The sequence below is a fragment of the Mus caroli genome, unplaced genomic scaffold, assembly GCF_978045245.1.
Source record: "Mus caroli unplaced genomic scaffold, Mus_caroli_1 scaffold_4, whole genome shotgun sequence".
In the NCBI taxonomy this organism is placed as follows: Eukaryota; Metazoa; Chordata; class Mammalia; order Rodentia; family Muridae; genus Mus; species Mus caroli.
In genome coordinates this window covers 131,726,188-131,742,391 of record NW_028227259.1, presented here as the reverse complement: position 1 = coordinate 131,742,391, position 16,204 = coordinate 131,726,188, and positions in this window count along the sequence as shown.

Sequence of the window (16,204 nt, the reverse complement as noted above, 5' to 3'; positions counted from 1 at the left end):
TCAATCCCCCCAGCCCTTGGGTCATTTGTTTCTAATTTTTTTCTCTAGAACTCAGACCTAAATTTCTAAAAGATGTCTCCTACCTGATCATAACGATATATAAGTAAGTGTATTTAGATTCTTCTGAGAAGAGTTTATCTTCGCTCAGGCAGAAGGGCCTGGGTGCTCATCCTTCAGTGATCTCTCAGTATCCAGCACATTTTGCTACTGACATGTAGAGTCCTGGGTAGAGGTTGCAGCAGCTAGAGGAGAGCCAGAAAAGGCACTGGCAGTTTGAATGAGCGTGGTTCCGTAGGGTCTCCTGCAAGAACAAATGGGAAAAGAACAGAGAATGGAGCCACTGAAATGACTCGCACATCTGATACCACGTGACCACGATGTGGGAATTCAGCTTTTTAATTCCATCCCAAGTAAAAGAGGATTGGATCCTGCGTGTTCCTGACAACAGCACCGTGGCTCAGACCATCTGTAATTTCCAGGGGATCTGACTCCCTCTTCTGGCCTCCATGGGAACTGCATGCATGTGGTGCATAGACATAAGTTTTAAAAGTCACCAAATCTTGGCATCGGGAACATTTAGGCAGATTCGAGTCTTGGGGCACAGCTTGCTCTTCCAACAGTAATGCTGTGCAGGGCCAGGACAGCAGCCAGAGATTCTCTATTTCTAAGCAAGGTCATCTTGAGGTTCTATGTATACTTGAACTTTCAAGGTTGGAGCATTTTACACTTTAAAAAATGCAGCCTTCTGAAGACTTTGGGAAATTGGTCAAGGTGGCTCCCAGGAGCCTAAAAGGAAAGGAGCTGGGTTGGCTCGTGACCCTATCTTTGACGGGAATCTCACGTGCCTTGCTTGCTGTTTAACTGTTTCACAGCTGGTGAGTGACAGGTGTCAGTCCTTGGCAGAGTAGTGAGAAGCTGCCCCCAAATGGACACTCAGTGTAGAGCAGAACTGGCTGAGTTAGAAAACCCGGCAGCAAGCAGACCCTTCACTCATCTCCCTCCAGAGTCTGCCTAATGAAAGGCCTCCCTCAGGTCAGCACAGATACCACCACAAATTTCTCTGTCTTGGGCAAACAACTCATAGTAATTTATATCACTCCAATTAAGCAAAAATGACATTTCACACTCACTTAGCAATGACTGGAAAGTTCATCCAGAAGACCCCATTTAGTGTGGTCTCATCTTGTCTGTTCCTGTTCCCTGTGAATGATACGATCCAAGGGCTGAGATCAGAGAGCCAGCTCAGTGACTTCAGAACAGCAGGGATGAAATACTATGAGCACAGTGTTGCAAGTGCTATGGCTACCAGCTGTGCACAGGACAGGAGCTCAAACTGCCTATGTGGCTGTAGCAGAAAGAGCCCGAGAGTGACTGAAGGAAGCTGACTCACCATGGTAGGTCTGGTTCTAGAAAATTCCAAGTAAGCCAGGACCCCCTCACTGGCTTTGACCAGACTGGTTTGATCTGGCTGAGGTTAGAGTCCCCCCATGGACCGAAAAGGGAATCTAAAGTGTGGGGATAGACTGCAGAGTGAAGCAGTGCAGTTGTGGGTGCTCGTGCCATGTCTGAAGGGAGCCTGCACCCCCAGAGCATGGCCTGCTCACCAACCCAGACAGAGCTCAGAAAAATTCAGTGGGAACCCCCACGCCCCCGGCAGGGGTATGTGCAATGGAGCAGGGACTCCGTGCTTAGTCTGAAGAGGTGGGAATTTCTCCGCCCCAAGGTAAAACACTTGGTTTGACTGTCCAAAGGAAGATGCCTTCAAAAGAAAGAGTTTTGAAAGTAAGTTAGAACCTTACAGATGCAACTGCCAATTATAAATGATAGAAAAGCTACTAGCAATCTCAGAGTGGTTTTTTTGGGGGGGGGGGGAAGGTGTCCCTCTGTAGCCCAGAGTAGCCTTTAACTTTGTAGCAGTTATGCTTCTGCCTTCAAGAACTATACCCAGCTGTCTATATTTTTATTGGCTATTTTATTTATTTATATTTCAAATGTTCCCTTCCACAATCCCCCCTAGTACCCCTCCCCTTCTTGGTCTCTAAGAGAGTGTTCCTCCACCCAATTTGAGTTGGGATTACTCTAGTCCAGACTCTCCAGGAGTGCTTGCTAGGTAGGTAGCCTAGGATGGCCTCTAGTGGCAGCCCTATTCTTTCAAACTCCCCCAACTTGAGGAATATGGGCAAGAGCAATGATGTCTTGTCCATACCTGCTGAGTGTATGTTTTTTTTTTTTTACCTTCTCTCCCACCCCCCTTTGGGTTGCCTGGAGCTTTTATGTAGACTAGCCTCAAACTCAGATAGTTCTACTGCCTCTGTCGCCTGAGTGGGCCACTACATTCAGCTACTTATTTTGTATATGCACACTTGTGTGTGCTTACATGTATACCTGTGCAACATATGTGCAGTGTCCCCATGGAGGCTAGAAGATGGCATCAGATCCTCTGGATCTGGAGTCACAGGTGGTTGTAAGCCACCATGTGGATACTGAGAACTGAACCCAGGTCCTCTGCAAGAGCAGCCGATGCTCTTAACTGCTGATCTTCTCTCCAGTCTCCCCTCCAACCCCCTTAAGTGTATGTGTGTGGGTGTTTTTCCTGCATGCCTGTCTGTATACCACGTGCATGCAGTGCCCTAGGGGCCAGAAGAAGGTGCTTCGGCTTCACATGCAGTTGTAAGCTGTCGTGTGAGTACTGGGAGTTAAAATCCTTCACCACTGAGCCATCGCTCCAGTCCCATACCTATTAATAATGTAAGAAGTAACAATTCTACTCTATGACTTTGGTGGAGCCATAGAACCCATTCAAAAGACGTTTTCAAAAATAAACATTTGAATAAAATCTGTACATGTTATACTGATGTTATCATTGCCATCAAAATGTTAATTTTTATATTGATATCATATTTATGTAAATTTATGTTTTTACAGGTCCGAAGCAGGCTAGTTTACCCTGTGTGTGCATGTGTCTTCTCATTATTCCCACATCTGTCTGACTATAACAATGCACCACTGCTGTTTGTATAAAGAACAGTTTGGCACAAGCCTCTAATCTCTAGATCTCTGAGACTGAGTCCTGCCTGATCTATAGAATTCCAGGATAGCCAGGGCTACACAGAAAATCCCTTTCTTGAAAGTTTGGGACACTAGAGAGACTGCTGAGAGATGAAGCATGTGTGTTTCTCCTTCAGAGGACCTAAGTTGTTCCCAACACCCACATTTGATGGCTCACAACTGCCTATAATAGCCACTGGTTTAGGTGCAGGTTCATGTGTATACACACACACACACATACACACACACACAGACACAGTTTTTATATGTAAATTCCTCTTTTTTTTCCCACTCCACAAATCACTCTTAGCAAAGCCTGTTGGGCCCATTGCCTCTCTGTGGGCTACAGCAGAATTGCAGGCCATCTTAGCCCTGTCCATTCTGACATAGACTATGAATGTATCTAGTTAAATATAGGAAGCCTGCCCAAAGCTTCTTGTTGTAGGATTCAAAGCAGAATCCTGTGATGTCAAAAATAAATCTCACCCATTGCTTTGCTGGAGTGAGTATCCCCACCCTGAACTGTGCACACTCCCTCTCCTTCTCTTGTGAGTGCATGCAGACAGACAGACACACACACACACACACAGGTTGACAATTGCAATCTGCTAAAAGCTTCTGACGTGCAGGGTTCCTGAAGAACCATTGTCTGGATAACCTGATTAAAATTCCCATCTGACTGAGCAGAAACAGTATGACCTCCATTTTCAAAACTTCATCCAGTCCTATATAGAGCACTTAGAGTCACACAATAGTTCTTCCAAGACTACAGTTCTGAAATCTGATTGAATAAAGGCACCAAACAAAAGGAGCACACTGGTTTGAATTTTTTTTTTTTTTTTGAAGTTTTGACATACAGCTAAAAATCTGTGGTGAAAGTAACAGGTGTTTTGCATGTACACCCAAAGGTTTGGGGCTAGGTTGCTATTTATCCATTACCATGTAATGGATACCCAAGTAGTTTCACACCTTAGAGGCACACACACACTTAGAACCCCTTCTGTGGGCTGGAGACACACTGTGTAGACTTGGGAGTTAGATCACATTGCTCACTGTGTCTGGTTTCCCTGCAAAGAGGTTGTTCTCCAGGCTTCTGCCTTAGACGTGGGGGGTTGGAAAGACACAGAGCAAGAGGAGGAGAAATAGACAACTGGGCATGGAGAAGTGGCCCAGAGGTTAAGAGCACTCCTTGTTCTTGTAGAGGATCAAGGTTTAATTCTCAGCATCTAGGTGGTGGCTCACAATCATCTATAAGTCCAGATGCAGGGGATCTGATGCCCTCTCCCGGATTGTGTGGGTATCTGCCCATGTGGCATACGCTCATATACTTCTACATAAAAAATAAATCTTATTAGCTGGAGAGATGACTTATCTGTTTAAGAGCACTGACTGTTCTTCCAAAGGACTTGGGTTCAATTTCCAACAGCCACGTGGCAGCTCACAGCTGTCTGTACTTCCAGTTGCAGGGGTCGGACATCCTCACAGAGGTATATGCAGGCAAAACACCAGTGTACATACAGTAAAAATAAATCATTTTTTTTGTTTGTTTGTTTTTGTTTTGACCTTTCTTACTCTCCTAGCCCTCTTCTCTTTCCCTTCCCCCCTTTCTCCACGTGGTCATGGCGGGTCTCTCTCCTATTTTCTCTCTTTTCCCCTGCCTTTCTACAATAAAGCTCTAAAACCATTAAAATAGTTAAAAATTTGTGTTCATGTTACTGGAAAACCAAAATAAGTATCTTTAGTATTGATTAAAAAAAAAGTGTCCAGTCATATTTACAACAATGCCAGCAATTTCAAATTCAATGGAACAGCATTTCAAAAGTCACATTTTGATTTCATGAATTGAGTAAATTATAATTCTATAATACCTGATGTTGTATTCAAAGCACAAATATAAAAGTCGGTGCGCTAACAAAGGCAGTGCTCCTGTCTCCCCTCAAGATAAGGAATCAACTGGCTGTGGTGAGCACACCTGTGGTTCCACCACTCAGGGAGGAGAGGCAGGAGGATTGCAGTAAGTTCACGGTTAATTTGGACCACACAGTGAGTTTCAAACCAGACTGGAGCCTAGTGTGACATCCTGTCATAAAACTCTAAATAGGCGCTGGAGAGGTGGCTTGGCAGTTAAGAGCTTGCTGTGCTTGGAAAGGATCTTGAGTCCAAGTTTCCCAGTGCACAACCTCCCATAACTCAACCTACCAGGAATCGGATGCCCTCTTCTGGCTTGAGTACTTCGTGCACACACATTATAAAATAAAAATTAGAAGAAGGTGTGATCCAAAGACGCTGTGATACCTACAATCACTTAATCCAGGCTAGGCCCCCATTGCCATTAAAAGAAAAGTCACTGACTTCCAGTTTGCAAATGACTCATATTTTGTGTAGATTATAATTTGAGACAGGATCATATGTAGTAGCCAAGGCTAGCCTCAAACTCTGAGGATGACCCTGAACTTCTGATTCCATTGACTTCGTGTCCTGAGTGTTGGGATCACAAGCATGTACCACCACACTATGTTAATGCAGTGCTGGGGATAGAGCCCCTAATCTTGTGTATCCCAGGCACCTTCTCTGTCAACTGAGCCACAGCCACAGGTCCCAACTTACTTGCTTTTGCACTGTCTTTGTTTCTGTCAAGGCACACAGAAGCCCCGCATTGAGGCTGAGCACTGTGGGTAACTTCTTATCCCCAGAACTGTTTTCTGTGGCTCTCTCAGTTAAGGTCACACAACATGGCCTTCACTGGCTGACACTGACTCTATCCTCAAGCTTTCAGGACATGCAAGATACTTCTCATGACCTCGTTTTACGTTCCCCTCCAGCAGTGTGTTCTCTCCTGGCATCTTCAAAGAGTTGTCGAAGTGACTGCCCAGTGCCTTGGTTTAGGATCTTGATGGGCCCTCAAAAGTGCATATGGATGTCAGCCTCAATTTTTCTTGGGTAGTGGTGAAATCTTCAGGAGGCAAGGCCTATGGACAGGAAGCTATGTCACTGAGGTATGCCCTTGAAGAGTTACTGGAATCCGAGTCCTCTCTGCTCCCCAGAAATGATCTGAGCAATTTTTCCCAAAGGGACCTAAAAAGAAACCTTCAGACTTCAAGTGCTTTGTCACAGTGACTAACAGCAAACTGGGCTTCTCACATCCTCCATATTTGGTAGAAAAGCCAGCATATCTTTCATTGAGGGACTTCTGCAAAGGCCCGGAACTTGATGGGATGGATCTGGGAGCCACTAGTTCTCGTCCAGCCCTATGCTGCCTGGCTTGTGCTGGATCTTGCAGCTCCCAAGTTTGAAGGTTCTCCTAATTTTCCCATCCACTCCATCGGGATGCATCATCCTGGGCTATTTGTGTTTTGTTTTACTCCTCTCAAAATATTGACTCTGGAAGCAGCAGACACCTGGCATATCCTTCAGAGGTTTCTTTGTTTGTTTTTAAATTACATCAGCTGAAGAGAGCCCCAAAGGAGAGCACATGCTTTGTTGGAAATATAAAGATTGAAAGAAGGAAGAGATGGACATTGAGGGACAGGTTCCTTTGTCTGCTGGGCATTTCTCAGGGGACTGAGGAAAGGGAGACTCAATTTTGAGTATACACAAGGGGTCTGCACGGGATGCAGTGTGGCTCTCTGGCCCTTCCCACTCAAGTGGGTTTGAATAAATAAGATGGATTCGTGATGGAAAAAGTTTTCTTTCAAAGAGATTAGGAAACAATAGGCCCAGTGCTGAGGAAGAAGGGCAGTTGATGGGATACAAGCTTCACCTGCTCCCGATTTGCACTGGTTGAAATAACCACCCCCCAGGCTCTTGCCCAGTGACAGTGGGTGGTGATCGTTACCCCAGGAAGCAGCAGAAGATGGTGGGTATAGGCTCATTTGCATGTTGCTGTGGTTCAGATATGAAGTGTCCCCACAGACTGACTGGTGGGTTGGTCTCCAGCTAATGGCACCTTTTGGGGAGACTGCAGAACCTTTGGAGTGCTGGGGTGGGGCTGGCTTGAGGGTGGGAGTTGGGCTCTACCTTCAGTGCCTCTGCCCACTTCTGGTGTGTCCATGTATCAGGGAGCTGCCACACACCCACCCCGTGCCATGAAGCTGCCCATCTTCAGCCCCTGTGTGATAGCATGAATTATCTGCTTGACAGGATCTAGAATCATCTGACAAACTCACTCCAGGATTGTGACAGATTATTTAGCCTCTGGGCATGTCTATGGGTGGCTCTCTTGATTAGAGGTGTGAAGGCCCATCCACTTTGGGTGGCACCATTCCCTAGGCTGAGAGCCTGGATTTTATAGAAAGAAGAAAGATGGTGTGTGTGTGTGTGTGTGTGTGTGTGTGTGTGTGTGTGTAAGGTGGTACAGTGGTTAAGAGCATTTGCTGCTCTCAAAGAGAACCCAAATTTGGTTCTCTGCACCTGCATGTCCGCTAACAACCACCTGTAACTCCAATTTTGGGGAATCTGATGCCTTCTTCTGGTCTTCATGGGTGGTACCATGGATACACATATTGCAAATACATTCAGGGAAACACTGACACAAAATTAAACAAACCTTTAAAACAAGTATCTAGCTGAGTGCAAGCATTCAGCATTCTCTGCTTCCGGATCTGACCAGCTTCTTCAACTCCCTCAATGTGACTTAACTGCAATTATGGACTGCAGTCTGGGACTGGGAACCACAATAAACTCTTCCTTCCTTAAATTACTCTGGCTATTTTATCAGAGCTCAAGGAAGAAAGATCACGACACTTTCCCCACTATGACGTAGAGCCTAGCAGGTGACACATGGGTACCGTGTGACTGCAAAGTCACCAAAGTGTTCTTTCGATGGCCTGTTCCAGCCCTTAACAACTGACTATATGAAAAAGCAAGTCCACAGTGAGATCCCATCTCACCCTAGCTGGAAGAGCTAAGGGCTATCAAGAAAATAAATGCTGGTGAGTATGTGGAAACAAGGCCCCTTATGTACCGCCAGAGGGATCTGCTGGGGAAGTTGGTCTGGATTTCTTTGCAAAGAAACTAAAGTAGATTTGCAGTTTGCTGATGAGATAGCTTCAAGTGCTTGAAGTAGGACACTCTGCCCTTATGAGGGGTGGGCTCATAGGTTGAAGTGACCCTAATAAGGAGCCCTAAAGCCTCAAACTTCTGGAGCTCTGAGTCCACCGCAAGAATTCCACACTGCCCTTCATAGCCGTGTATTTTATCTGCCTTTTGTTTTTTGTTTTGTTTTGTTTTTCAACACAGGGTCTCTCTGTATAGCCCTGGCTGTCCTGGAACTCACTTTGTAGACCAGGATGGCCTCAAACTCAGAAATCTGCCTGCCTCTACCCCCCGAGTGCTGGGATTAAAGGCGTGTGCCACCACGCCTGGCTTATTATCTGCCTTTTTAAATAAAGGGGCATAGGGGTTCCCACCCAAGCAATGAATGCCCAGAACTACCTCTCACACACAACTGGAGCCCTAACAAGACTGTATACTTCAGTCTTGAATATATAACTGCAGTTCAGTAGGGAGAGCACACACTGAAGGGCAGTCAGAACAGCCTGAGTCTGGGTGCTCTGCTGGGGAAGTCCCACTTACTGTTCTGCCTGTGGGTAATTGAGAACAAGACACATCTCCAGGGCAGGGGCTGGATCGGCACACTTCATCCTGGCATCTAATTCCACCACTCACCATTATCAACAGCCCTCCTCCCTGCAGAGGAAGCCCCAGGCCTCTTTAGCTGATGAATCACCCCTTTGCCTACCCAAACTTCTGTGAACTGCTTTCTTGAGGTTCTCGCTCCACCATTGCATCCTCAGTACTACACGGCCCTTAATTACTTTCCCATTGATTTCTCTTCCTGGGAGCCAGTTGCAGCTAAGGTGAAATCTCAAGGCTGATGGAAAATTCAATGCGTTTCGCATGCTCCCTATCCCGACAAAGGACTCAAATAGATAAGAAAGTGCTGCCTTCTGGGTGCTTAAGCTAAGTAATGGAGAAGTCTGGACATCCAATCAAAGTTAAGAAGTGCTGATCACAGCCAAACATTTGGGGATACTGGTCAGGAAATGCAACTGGAGCCTTCAAGTTGAAAGGAAGGCTGTAGAGTCTCAGCACGGGGCTGGCATGGTGGTGCACACCCAGGGTAGAGGCAGGTGGATCTTGGTGAGTTCCAGGCCAGCCTGGTCTACACATCGAGTTCCAAGTCAGGCAGGGTTATACAGTGAGACCCAGTTTCACAAACCAAGTCTCACCACGAGCTCATTGTCCAAGGATGCTGGCTCCATGGCGGGCTTATTCTTTGGGGTGGGATCAGCTACTCTGCACATCCTCGCCTCCCAAGTCCCGAGGGAACTAGTTCAAAATCATCCTGAAAGGCCTGTTCTGGGCTTTCCCATTCTTTAGATGCTGTCTTTATGGCTTGGTCCCCAGCAGGTGGCACTGCAGAGAGGCAATTGCACCAGGAAGGTGACAACATTCTCAGGGGTCAGTCCAGTGAGCTCAGAGCTGATGGAAGGAGGAAATGATGTGCTCTTGGGGTGGTATCGTTGAGAAACATATCTTGATCTTGGACAGTGCCTCTCTGCCTTTGCCTCCTGTCTAACACAAGGTCGACAGGCTGTCACATGCACCTACTGCTATGATGAACATCACCACAGGCCCCTAGCACTGGAGTCCACTGAACTTGGAATAAATCCTCTGAAACCAGGAGCCCAAATACACCTCTCCTCCCTTGTCTTCCTTGGGTAATTTTTTTTTTTCATGACAACGAAAGAAGACTCCCAGAATAAGTTGAACCTCAAGCCTTTTCCCTAGAAGCATGGGATTCCCTGAATGGCCAAGGAAACCTACTAAAAAAAAAAAGTTTATTTTTATTTCTAAATATTTGTGATGTGATTGTGTGTGTGTGTGTGTGTGTGTGCGCGCGCGCGCGTGCGTGTGTGTACAAATCTCAGGATCTAGTCATTCACTTAAGATCTCGTTCAGCTCCTACACAAAGCATCCCAAAAGCCTCACCTGTGATAAATGAATGGGTCCCTGTGATCTAACCAGACTCTATTGTCCTTGACTAAAGGCATTAAACCCTTTCCCCTGTCATTAACACTGGTTTCTGTAACCTCAAACCAAACTGCTCCATAATAAAAGAAAAAAAATGAAAATTACTTTATTGCACTCAGCCCTAAAGTTATTCACTTCCATCCCTCAAAAAATTTTTATATGCTCTTAGCATATGGAAAGCAGGCATCAATGGCCCATTATCCCTTCAAATGAGAAATCATATATTCTCTTCTTCATGATAAAAGGGCCTGGCTCTGCAAAGAGAGGGGAAGAGTGGTGGGGGCTTTCTTTCAGTGACCTTCAGTGAAGGTCACTTCCCTTCAGGGAGGGGGAGCTCGGGATGGGTGGAGCTTGGAGACTGGGACTGTGATTGTGAGGGTCAGAGCTTTGGCCACTCACGCCTGTGCTAATCTTGTTTATAGTCTTTCTTTGCCTTTACAACCTAAAACAGGGCCTGGCCAGGGAAATAAATGTCTCAAGAATCACAATTAAGACATAGCGGAAGGGCATCCTGATGGTTTCCCGGGAGGCAGGTAGGAGAGGGGTTTTGTTTTTAAACAAAGTGTGCAGGCTAGTTTTATGTCACCTTGGCATATGCTATAGTCATCTGAAAGGAGGGAGCCTCAGTTGAGAAAATGCCTAAGATCCACCTGTAGGGAATTTCCTTACTATTTGATGGAAAGGGCCCAGCCCATTGTGGGTGATGCCATCCCTGGGCTGGTGATCCTGGGTTCTATAAGAAAGCAAGCTGGCAAGCCATGGGGAACAAGCCAGTAAGCAGCACCCCTCCATGGCCTCTGCATCAGCTCCTGCTTCCCGGCTCTTGTTCCACTTGAGTTCCTGCCCTGACTTCCTTCAGTGATGGACTATGATGTGGAAGGAAGCATAAGCCAAATAAACTCCCCAGGTTGCTCTGGTCATGTTACTCTGGTCAACATAGCAACCAGGGTGGCTACCAAGAGTGCCTTTCACTGGATGAGCAGAAATCTTTGGTTACAACCCTGCTGTGATTGGTTAAGCAATTGGGAGTTCCTAGCTGGGAACTGCTGACTTCTGAAATGTATCCCTGGGGTAAATATCCAAGTCCCTGCGAACTTCCAGGGGGTCAGAGTCTAAGGTCTTTTTTTTTTTTAAGATTTATTATTATATCTAAGTACACTGTAGTTTTAAACGATTTATTTATCATTATATCGAAGTACACTGTAGCTGTCTTCAGATACACCAGAAGAGGGCATCAGGTCTCATTACAGATGGTTGTGAGCCACCATGTGGTTGCTGGGATTTGAACTCAGGACCTTCGGAAGAGCAGTTGGTGCTCTTAACCACTGAGCCATCCCTCCAGCCCAGAGCCTAACGTCTTACAGTCAGCTTTCCAGCTTCATTTGGAAAGTGGGGCCTGAATTACCATATGTCCTTCACACTTGCTCCACCAACCTCAATGTTTTCCCACCCTGGTTCTCAGGTAGGCTGAGGGCAATATTCTCCTCAAACCGGTTTCATTTTTTTTTTTTTTTGTTGTTGTTGTTGGTTTTTTGTTTGTTTTTGTTTTTTGTTTTTTGTTTTTTTTTTTTGAGACAGGGTTTCTCTGTGTAGCCCTGACTGTCCTGGAACTCACTCTGTAGACCAGACTGGCCTCGATCTCAGAAATCCACCTGCCTCTCCCTCTCAAGTGCTGGGATTAAAGGCGTGTGCCACTACCACCTGAATTTCAAACCGGTTTCTTATACAAGGTCTGATTATATTTTACAAGACGAAACGACACATCGGAAGAAAGGATCAAAAACAGTATAAGACAGTAGAAATATACTCTCAGTTCTGGAGGCTAAGAATCAGAAACCAATATTCAGCCAGCATTCTTTGGCTTATGGACAAAGCACTCAAATCTCCACTTCTGCTTTCTCATGTATTTGCCCAAGCCTCTCCCTCTCTTCCTCTGTATTGGAACCCTCTGTTCTGAGAGGGGCATAGTTAGCAGATTAGGGGGATCCATAGTCAAGGATGAATCTGTCTGCATATCACGGAATCTGGCAGGACCCGACTCTTAAGTTTGCATCCTAGGATTACAAATGGATGTGAGATTTGGGTCACTGTCTAGCTCAATACAGATGGAGATGGTGGTGTAGATAAACCACATACCATTGAAGGGACAAAAGATCTCTTCCTGCAATTCTTATGAGAGCGCGCCCCCAAACAGGATTCCTTTTTTTTTTTTTTTTTTTTGTCATTGGCTAAAATCGTGCTGCATTCCTATTGTGAACCAGTCATCTGCTTTGGGAAAGCGACCACCTTCCCTGTACATCCCCTGGTATGGGACGCATTGTCAGTCACATTTACAGAATTGATTAGTGTACACTGCTGGGTGGCTTGTTTGCAAAAATTTGCCTTAGTCCCCCCCACCCACTGCCCCTGCCTTCCTGTTTCCCTTTTCCCGACAAGATGACCTTGAAGCCCCTCCATAGGAAGTGGGCTCTGCCTTTAGAGTACACCCCTCCTAAGAATGGACGATATGCAATGGGGAATGATGATTGGAAAAAAAAAATAAAAGACGGGCTACCCATGTTGCAATAGAGGGTAAAAGTGCTTCTATGCCAAAGTCAGCACAAGTCCCCACTCCATGTGATTCTATTTACATGAGCTACAGCAACTCAGTAAGTCTATAGAGACAAAGGGGGCGAGTGGGGAGGAAGGACTGAGGAGTCAGCCAATGGAGATGCATTTCTACCGGAGGAGGTGGTGAGCAAGCACTAAAGTTAGTCGTAATGTGGGCTGAGGATGTGGCTCGGTGGTTAGCGTGCCTACATAAAGCCCTCTGTTTAATACCCAACAGGGCATAAATTAAGCATGATGGCCCTGCCTGTATTCTTAGCACAGGGGAGGTGAAAACAGCCCTGAAAGTTGGAAGTTGAAGCCTGAGCTATGCAGCAAATTCAGGGTTGCCCTGGACTACATGAGACTCTGTCTCAGAAAAATGAACCTACCATCGTAGATGGCTTATACAAGGAATAACTAATAACCATTCAAGTATACACTTGAAATGAACCATCCCGGTGCTGTATGAGTTGCATCTTGATAAGGGGGTTAAGAAATGGTCAACAATGGTGGCTGGGTGTGGTGGCACACACCTTTAATCCCAGCATTTGGGAGGCAGAGGCAGGCGGATTTCTGAGTTCAAGGCCAGCCTGGTCTACAGAGTGAGTTCCAGGACAGCCAGGGCTATACAGAGAAACCCTGTCTCGAAAAAACCAAAAATAAATAAATAAAATAAAACCAAAACAACAACAATAATAGTAATAGTCACACACTCTGTTTTATTCAGACCTTTGATGGTGACTTGCTTTTGCCTAAAAGAAAGGACTGGCATTCCTCAGCATCTAGCCCGATGAAAGACGGCATGGAGAAATTACTTACTGTGCATTTCAAAGAGGGCCTCAAGTCATCATAATACATGTGTAGTCACTGTATATCACGCCTCTGAGCCATCTCTTCAGGTGCTCAGACACACAAACTCCCCCAGCCAAGATCAATCAAACACTCAAGCCATCCAATCCTTGATCGATCAGTCATTGCTAAGTCATTGGGGCAGCTAAGGATGCACCTCAATCGCTGCTCACACCCCCGGAAGCTACCTTAGGGAATGCAACTCAGAGGCTCTCGGTGTATTCATAGGGGGGCAGCCATCACCACAGACAACTTTAGGACCCTCTCCTCAGCTACCAGGAAAGGCTCGCCCATCCTGGTTTACTCCACTCCTGGCTCCCCCATTCCTAGGTTCACCCACCTGGCTTCTCTCTCTGTGTGGATTTGTCTATCATGGGCATTTCATAGAAATAGAGTCAGCCATTCCATATATTACTGCGTGAGTTTTGGGGGCCATTTTCTTGCTCCTGCTGCCATAGCTTCCCCGCCACGACGGACTGCAGCCTCTCAGTACACCCCTCCTTCCTTAATGTGGCTTTTGTCAGATGTTTTGGCTATGAGGGAAAAAATGACAAATATAGGCACTGAGTCAGTTGACCTGAGACAGGGTGTCTCGGAACTTCTAAGTCATCTCCCCTTGCTGCTGTGAGACTTCCCTCAAATGGAGCCACGTGTTCCAGCCATGTGTGTGTGTGTGTGTGTGTGTGTGAGCTGAATCCAGGGCTCCCTCTCTCCTTCTCTATCCCCCTCCCCCTCCCCTCTCCTCCCTCGGTCTGTAGTTGCATAACGACACAAGAGTGTCCCCTTTTTGTGGCTAGCAAAACTGACAGCTCTGACAAGGGAAGACAAGGGAGATTTCCTTACCTTGGAACCACACTGCCTTAGGTGACCACTTTTCCCAGACTCCCCTTCCCGCTTTCCATCTGAGGAAGTCCGAGCAGTATTGGAGGAAGAGGGGAGGCCGAATTTCTCCCCGTCCTAAGTCCTAAGTCTTCCAGTCTGCTTAATCCTCAGGCTCTGAGGAGCGAGTGACAATGAGTTCCAAGGTCGTTTGAAACCAACTTCACCAGAAACAGAGCCTTTTTTGTTGAAAATAAAACAATAGCAAACAAAATGAGATGCCCTTCATTTCTGAAGTTTGCTATGGGCAATGGCGGGCCCAGGCTGCAATCAGTTTCCACCTCAGCATTCTGTTCCCCGTGAGACAGAGAGTGGTTATCAGCATCGCTTTGTTGGGGGTGGGGATGGGGATGGAGAAGAGGGCCTGACACAAATCACCTGGGTGAGTCCTTGGCTGCAGGGTATAATCACATCAGAGGTAAACCTGGGGCCTGTGCAAAGTTTCAGAACTCCTTCCGGAAAGACCCCAAACTTTTGGAAGTCAGAGCCCGCCTGCTGAGGAGTGTTTGCCCCGGCAAAGGGTGTGCGCATTGTCGGGGAGATTAATACTTTCAGACCCCAGGAGATCCATTTAAAGCCCAGACACGTCGTCCTGCTGGGGCTTGCAGACAGGATTTGTTACCCACGCTCCTAACACAGCCTTCTGACGAAGTCTCAGGGGCAAGGCAAAAGGCACACGTGCAAGATGTGTGGGCCAGGAGCTGATAATTCACCTTAATGGCGTCGGCCCCCGCTGCAGGAGATCTTTTGAAGGAGAAGCAAAGGGCATTTGGAGGTGAGGGTCCAGGCTTCTGGTCCAGGGTCTTTGCCAGTGTCCTTCAGCCCACCCTGCAGCATCTCCTGGGTTGGAGGGTGCGGATACATGAGATCTAGCCCATGGCATTGGCCATAAAAATGTCTCTAAAGGGCTCCTCTTTATTTATAGGACTGGGGGAGGGGCAGGGCTTTCCTTAAACTCACTATGTAGTAAGGCTGACCTTAAACACCTGACTCATCTTGTTCCGCAGCCCAGGGCTGCTGTGCACCACTACCCCAGGGCAGAATTATACCTGTGTTTTGTTGGAACATGATATCTGCTTGCGGTAAAATTCAAACAGTTCAGAGATATGTAAGGGGGAATTCATCTGCACTCCAGCAGATCTGGGAAGACCAGGGGGGACTGACTGTCTGGGGTCTTTTGTTTCTGTCAGTGGATGAATGGACTGCTGTTTGTGTGGTACATGTTAATGCTCAATGAAGCGGGGTTATAATCTCCATGATGATGTTGTTGTTATTATATTGCATTGTGTTATATTGCAATGTATTATTATGTTGTATTATATTATTATATTGCATTAAACTTTTTATTTCATGGATGCATATTTTGCTTTCACCGAGTGCTTGCAGTACTCACAGAGGCCTAAAGAGGGCGCCAGACACATGTGGGTACTGAGATTAGAACTCAGGTCCTCTGCAAGATCCACCGAGCCATCTCTCCATCGCTTCTGAACACCCTGCTTCTCATCAGAGTTTTTGCACAGGAAGTAGAAGGACAAGAGCCAGGACGATGCCCTCTGTCGATCAGCCTCCACGTTTGCTGACGCTGTGTGCTTGTCTGGCCTTGATCTTCTGACTTTCACTTTTTAGAAATTTCTTATTTCAGATACTTTCGTAGACACAGGTGGCGAGAATAGCCTCTTGAGCTCTCATAGCTTCTCAGCAAATATCAGTAGTCTTTGCCCTGAGCTATCCCAAGCTCTGCTACTTACACTGTGCCAAGGACCTCTGTAAAACAAGTTTTAGTCCAGTTTTTCCACTTCACTCT